The sequence below is a fragment of the Bacillus rossius genome, chromosome 2 (genome assembly GCF_032445375.1).
Source record: "Bacillus rossius redtenbacheri isolate Brsri chromosome 2, Brsri_v3, whole genome shotgun sequence".
Classification (NCBI taxonomy): domain Eukaryota; kingdom Metazoa; phylum Arthropoda; class Insecta; order Phasmatodea; family Bacillidae; genus Bacillus; species Bacillus rossius.
In genome coordinates, this window is record NC_086331.1 from 1,917,871 (window position 1) to 1,925,594 (window position 7,724).

General features: G+C 39.4%; 1 protein-coding gene across 1 annotated transcript in view; it reads right to left on the bottom strand.

Annotated features, from left to right (window-relative positions):
- LOC134529023 (leucine-rich repeat neuronal protein 3-like) overlaps window positions 1-425 on the bottom strand; it is a 275,127-nt gene extending 274,702 nt beyond the window's left edge. The window contains exon 1 of the mRNA XM_063362701.1: window positions 285-425. The gene's annotated coding sequence lies outside the window, so the exon portion shown is untranslated. The remainder of the gene's footprint in view (window positions 1-284) is intronic.
- Window positions 426-7,724: the final 7,299 nt, after the last annotated feature.

Genomic DNA, 7,724 nt, shown 5'->3' on the forward strand with positions numbered 1-7,724 from the left:
TAGAAGAATTATTTCAGAGATAAAAACTCAATGAGGAAAACACTTGGAAAAATAGATTAAATAAATATTTCTTGAACTCCACAAGTTTTTACCAATAATTTTCTGGGGAAAAGTCACCACATTTAATTATCGATATCACAGTTCAATTTAAAATTTTATGTAGCAAAACTTTAAGTGTAATTTATTCAAGAAATATTATGTATGCTACGTTCGTAATGAAATGTTGAAATAAATTATTTTTCCAAATATTCTGAGACATGGTGGTCCAAGAGAGAGAGACTGACCTCTAAGTGCAGGGCGCCGGGAGGTGGTAGCCTGCCGAGCCGCGACAGCCGAGGCCCAGGCGGGCGGGACTGCACCTGCTTCGTGCGGGCAGCCGCCTGAAGAGAGCTCCACGCCGCAGCGGCAGCCTCCGCCACCTCAGTGAGCGCCCGCTCCGCGCCGGGTATATATCGCCGAGGCGTCCCCCTTCTTCCCCTGCCGCCCCTACTTCCCCTGCCTCCCCTACTTCCCCTGCCTCCCCTGCTTCCCCTGCCGCCCCTACTTCCCCTGCCTCCCCTGCTTCCCCTGCCGCCCCTACTTCCCCTGCCGCCCCTGCTTCCCCTGCCTCCCCTGCTTCCCCTGCCGCCCCTACTTCCCCCCTCCGAACCGGCGCAAAGACCGCTCGTTCTTTGCGCAGTGGCGCGTGATGCCCTCCCTCCCCTCCCCCGCCCTACTTCCCCGCCTCCCCCACCCCACCGCCACTTGTACCGCCCCTTTTTCCCGACCCTGCGCATCAATCACACACTTCCCCGACGACCGCCAGACGTTTTTGTCCGCCCTGTGGCGGCGCGCAGCCGCGTCCATTAGCGCCGACTGGGTGTCGCGAAACCAGCTCACGCACGCCACACACATGTACACACACATGCACACTAACAGTCAACATCCGAACAGAAATTTTTGGCGGTTGTTCTTCACAAAAACAAAATTGAAAACATACATACGACTTATGGTTAGGGACTGGAAAATTTCGCGCTTTAAGGATAGACTCCACAGTCACGTATGTACTCAGAGAAAGACCACTTGTTTATTGGCTACTGACTTGTGACACGTCTGCTCGGTCAAGGATTTATCATCGTCCTAGAGTTCTCCTCATCAATTGCAGATGCCGTACTATGGTTTAGGTATGTGTTCCAATTTCAACCTATCGCGTAACGACTCCTTGAAGTCTTCCGGTCTGTACTTATGGTCTAAAGAGCTTCCCAAGGTTGGTATTCGCCTTTCAAGTTAGAGCGGATCAACATTTTATTGCAAAAATAATAGAAGCATGTCTACAAAGGATGTGAAACGGTGCAACACTGGATAAGTTTTAATTAAACATTGTTACTGTCGTAAAACGATTTAACTGAAACAATATGTGATAACACGTTAATTTTCCATCCTTTTATTTGACATATTGTTACGTATTGAGGTTTTTTTCTGTGGTATTGATCGCGGAATAGGGTCGTGATTTGTGTTACTTTATTTCAAATTGTGTTCTGTGTTCGTTAACGTCTGCTTCTCTCAGGTGTTCCCATGATTCCGTAAGATGCTTTATAGACGGTTGTGGAAACAGTTGAATTCCAGTTTGTCGCCGAAAAATAAAACTTCTTCGTGTCTCTACTTATAGTTGGAATAAGTGTTTTTTTAACACTGTAAACATTATTTTCTGGTGATCATGGACGTCGCAGTACGACTGATTGTCCGACCCTTGTCTGAGCCAATGGGAAAAAACCCTCCAGGAACAAACTGTGTTAAACATTAGCAAGTAGATAGTTTTGCAGTGTAATTACTCCTGCATGGTCTCCTAGCGACCTCGCTAATTATAAACTGTTGAAATTTTTCACCTCATATTCATCGTGTGCACTAGTCGCAAAAGTATCCAGGAATTCGTCCACCTACAAATATTTTCGTAAAATTTATGGATACTGTGATTACTTTAAACATTAATTACAAAAAAAATTTAAAATGTGCTTGTACTTATGTACGCACGTTAGAAATTTAAATAACTAAACTTTTTAAGTAGGTAATTTTTTTAATATTTTTTTTGGAATTTTTTCGGAATTTCTAGCATAAAAATTACAGATTTTCAAGATGGCGGCCGTAACTATAATTGCAGCAGTTACGTCTTAATACAAGTTGGTGGTACTGACATGAACAGGAGATGATATTATTACTTCAAATTAAAAAAAAATTGCAAGTCCGAATATGCATGATATTTTTATGTATCCTACCTTATTTAATTCTCAGTCTGGTAAATGTCTCGATGGCCGTGCGGTTAAAGGCGTATGTTTTCTAACCTAAAGATCAGAGCGGCGATGGTTCGAATCACAACGCTTCCAATGTATTTTGCATAAAAAAATTAAATTTAATATGCCGATAAGGACCATAATAACTATGATAGGTAATGGAACATCGACATTATGTGATGAGACAGAGTGATGCTGGCGCTCTCTAGGAACAAACAGCAGAAACAAAGTCGGCGGTATCCAAGATTGCGGTCTCCAGCGGAACAGAAAAAAAATCAATATGGCTGCCGTGGCGAAAATTTCATCAAGAGTGAGTGGGGCGCTCGATTTAAAGATGGTGAATCCAAAGATGGTGGATCCAATATGGCCGCCAAGGTCAAGATCAAAGGTCAAGGTCATAGTCAAAGGTCAATGTCATCCAAGATGGCCGCCGTAACGTCATCGGAGATGTAGGTTCCAAGGCAGCAGAAACCGCCACAAACCACACCCTGAACCCTGTGCCCGGACATACTTTCCTATACTACTAACAGCAAATAAAAACGATTTATTTTGCAATTTATACTTACAAACCACTATTTAATTTACATTAGGTTACTAAGTGGTATTGCCATTACACAATTATTTTCAAAAATGCACGTGAACAAGAGGTTACGACTGTAGACTAACAGCCATTAAGTCGTGGGTTCGATTATAAGCACAAGTGCATATGTAAATAATTTTAGTTATAATACACCAAATGCTATGACGTATGTACCAAAGCATAGCAACTGTACTTTTACATTTATGTAGTATTGCTACTGTAGCACATTAGCAAAAGTACATCAACATATTTAGGTGTAAAATTACACTTACTTAAATCGATGGGAACTCTGCGAGCACACACATTTTGTGTAAAATTACAGAGTTTGTTTTTAAAGTTTTTTTTTACAAACGGAACACACTTATTCGGAAAAGTAATCTGGTGTAGTTTAAACAAACAACTTTTCGTTTGTGGAAAAATTTTCGTCGAAAGGTACCTCGGTTTTCTCGTGGTTCTGCTGTTTCCACAGCGTATTCATTCCTTCAATGCTTCATCAGCGCCTCTTCTTGTATCTCGGCATCGACGAGACTTCAAGCCTGAGGAATTGTCGTTATATTGCAGCACCGGGGTGAACTGCAGTGTTATGTACAAATAAGGTTAGTAGTATACAAATGTATGTCCTGAAACAGGGTTCTGGGTGTGGATTGAAGATTGTCGGCGCCAAATTGGACTGTGACGTCACGGCTGCCATCTTGGATTGTTGTGACCTTGACCTTTGACCTTGACCATGATATTGACAAGAATAATCGGAAGCACACGGAGAAAACCGCCACACGTTTTCTTTGATATCATAAAATTACACGAAAAAATTAATAAAAAAAATAAATAAAAAAATCACAAAAAATTCAAAAACAGATTCTAGCTTGTGAACTTCTCATTGTTGAGCAAAGAATTAATAATTAATAAATAATTATACCATAGCGCTGCTTCTGACATTGGTTCTCTGTTAATCTGGAGGACTGAGGGCTAATTAGAGACCCTCACTCATAGAAGTGTCGAATCACAGGCCACCCAGTCGAGACGACTCACAAGTCAGCAACCAATGAACAGTTGGCATTTGCCCGAGCGTGTAGAGTGTAGTAGAGTCTATCCTGGAGGTCATTGAACCCACGAATTTTGCAGGTATCTAATCATTTGTACACATTATTAGTGAGGAAAGTCACTAAAATTATTGAAGTGCATATGTCGAACAGTGTAGCGCTGAAACCCGGCGGAGAGCTAGGCGGGATAAAAGGAACGGCGACAGGCGACAGAAGGGTCGATGTTGCTAGCGCCGAGCGCCTATCCCTCTTTTCGCCCCCCCGGGGGTGGGGAGTGCGCCCCGTGGGTGTTGTGGAGGTGGAGGGGAGGCACGCCCGCGCCAATCACAAGTCTGGTGTTTAATTAATCTTCCGGTTCCGCTGTGCGCGCTTGTAGCGTCTGGCTCTGGCTGGACCCGTATATTCAGGGGGGGGGGGGGGGGGCGAGGACAGAACAGAAGGCTTCGCGTTGAAAGAGCTTTTCTGCGCCACGATTTCCTTTATCCGGGTGCCATTTCGCACCAGCACACTGCGCAAACTATGGCGCGACAACCATACACAAGTTTGGTATGTGCGACCACAAACAAATAACTGCACAGCGAAATGTGATAGTGAAAAATGGAAACATGTGGGCGAGTATTTCAGTACTGGGCAGTGATGTGTAACATCTAACCTCGATATTGAGCAAAATTCATTCGTTGTCATGTTGTAAATAAACTTATATGACGAAACGAGGACACGAAATTGAATGCAGAATTTTTTAAAACTATGCCGGGCGTAGTAAATTTATTTTAAAAATTTTCAAACCACTTTTCTGGATGCGAATCACACGTAGTTTCCGCACCCGCCGCTAGAGTTCTCTGCAGGAGCTGCTACGTCAACTATCAAAGCAATATTTGCAGGGTGCAATTTTAAACTTTATAATAAACGACTGCGATAAAAGCAAAAAAGAGTTTAAAAAATTGGTTGTTTGTAAAGTCGGTTTACGGACGATAGTTTAACTTGACAACGTCATAACACAACAATGATGAAATGATCGCTAACTTTTATGAATAAAATTGAATCATTTTAATTTTAATAATAAAATAATAAATACTTGAAATTATACTAGTAATCATATTTTTAAAAAGCAAGAATAATTAACCTTTATTGCCGAAATTGTTGTTGTAATAAGCAATGAAAACCACATTAACTTTTCACTTCACTTTATAAACAGTCGACGAAACAGTTCACGTGTAGATGACTTGTAATTAATTTTAAAAACTGGCGTTTAGCTATAAAGTTTAAATATAATTATGAACAAGTTTTCATATAAATAAACTGTAATCAAATATATATCATCAATTATATTAATCACCATAATTTTATAGTCAATTGTAACATAACCTATTATTACTGCACTCGCCGACAGCGTAACGGGAACAGCGTAACGGAACAATGTGCGTAACGGAACACTTTTTCGTGCGTGCAGCCGGCGGCGTTCATAGATTTATTAGACGTTGTCACGGCAACAAAATACTAAACATCGGCTTTCGACCTGATCATCGACTAGAAATGTTTATCACAATACTGCTCTTCTTGTTCAAATATATTCAACAATGAATGCTATAAAGTTTTCCTTCGGCCACAGTTAGCATCAATTGGTTACACATGTCCGTTCCACGCTACTTCCGTTCCATTCTCAAAATTACTCCTACAAAATGCCGTATATCGAGAGCTAAGATGTAACACATAAAAAATCTTAACGCCAATTATAGTATTATACCATTCTACATCATAGGCGGAAAGTTTCCCAGTATGAACATTTCGCATATGTCCGTGGACTGGGTCGATCACTTAAGACCTGATGAAGCTTTTCTTCTCATTCGTTCGCGAAGAAGCCGCCTGCACCCCACATAGCAAATAAATCATTTTTACCTCAACGTAACATGTAGCGACATCTGTTGGTGAAACGCAAAACCACTTGGCCATGAATCTTTCAAAATTGAAAATTAGCTGATGGATAATTTAAATTAGAAATTAAGTATTTGTTTCAATGTAAAACTTTCAGTATACATTTGGTCATCGGTGTGGTTACTGCAGCAACGAGTTTACCTTGAGGGAAAAAAAAAATGCTAATCACCATGCCAGGAGCGAGTGTATTTTGGGTACTTACTACAAATCATTTAACTATAGCCAGTGCCACACATCGTTCAATCGAAGAAATGTCTTGAATAAACATCGCAGTATCGATACTAATAAACTGACATTATAACAACGCCGACGACAATTTATTAGACTACTACAATGGTAACGAAGAGTGTGAAAATGCTGATTATAACAATACTAGCCCATATCTCGCTAATGATTTAAAATGAAAGCTAACGAAGGAATTAGCATTTTCAAGGGAATTAAAAAATATATATTTACACCAAATTCTAGTAGCCTCCACAAAACTGAGAATAATATCGAAGCACCTGTAGCTCTGAGAACAAAATGAAGGAAAAGACGCGATATTATAAATTAATCATCCTGGCCAATTAAATGATAATGACGACCACTGGGATTATGAAAATTTTAATGTCATTTAGGCTGGCGTAAAAACCGAGGACTTTCAAGATTTTCATAAAATTGACAGTAAAGGTGTAAAGAAGATTGTGGCATCAGACGAAATTGATTACAGATCGTGGAAAGAACCAAACATATTGGTGCATACGTTAAGACTTTGACTTTATTTGCAATATGACGAAAATTTATATGTTATAAAAGAAACATGGTCTGTACTTTGAAAACTATGAGTTGTGGGCTACATACAATAATAACTTGTATAATCTACAAGTGTCTGTTAAAAGCCAGTTACATGGAACAATTTGGCTTGGCTACAATTATTTTAGGTGGTAAGAAAAACATACGTTTATGACTTGTAAATATTCTGTACTTAACAGACTCTCCGGAAAGTTACTCAACAATGTTAATCCTTACTTGGGTTTCAAAATAGAAGACCTCAATGAAGTAGGTACCATCAGAAATAGTTTATAATAGTTCCTCCAACGCCATTTTTTTCAGGCTGAGGATTAGGATTGTCGACGCCATCTTGGATCTTGGTGTCATAATTCTTCAAAAATGTCTAAAAGTGACTCAAAATTACGTAGAAATTTCCCTATTTCGAGGGAAAACTACCCGTTTTGAGGGAAAATTTCCTGTTTTAGTCCTCAAAAATGCCAAAAGCTGGAAAAGTCCGCAAAGTGGCTTAAGAATCCAAATATACAAGCCTTCTTAAGCCGCCGAGGTCATTACCTTGACAATTAGGATGCCATGACCGCCACCTTGAATTATGACGTTACAGTTGCAATTATTGTTACGATTGCCATTTTGAAAATCAGTAATTTATATCATATAAAACCAGAAAAACTTTAAACTTCATAAAAAATGATTAATACAATTCTAATCAAATATTATTTTAAAAAACACCGTTTCACATTTCGTTACGGTCGCCATCTTGGATTCTAGAAAAGTTGCACTTTTCGTTTGGCCCGCATTCTTGGATGTGTATGATGTCATCGTTGCACGTTTATTACGGCCGCCATATTGGGTTCCAGAACGTTGCAATTTTTGTTACGCCAGCCATCTTGAAAATCTGTATTTTTGTGATATAAAATTGTAAAAAAATTAAAATATATAAAAAATCAATAAAATTTAAATAAAAAACACTCCTCCATCTTGGATTTTGACATTAAGGCCAAAAAATTTACAAATCAGTAATTATAATCAGAAACGTTTGGAAAAATTCAACTAATTTTAATACAATTTCAATAAAACACATACTTACATCATGGAGCTCTCGGTTAGAACCCGATAAGGGAAAAATAAAAATATGAC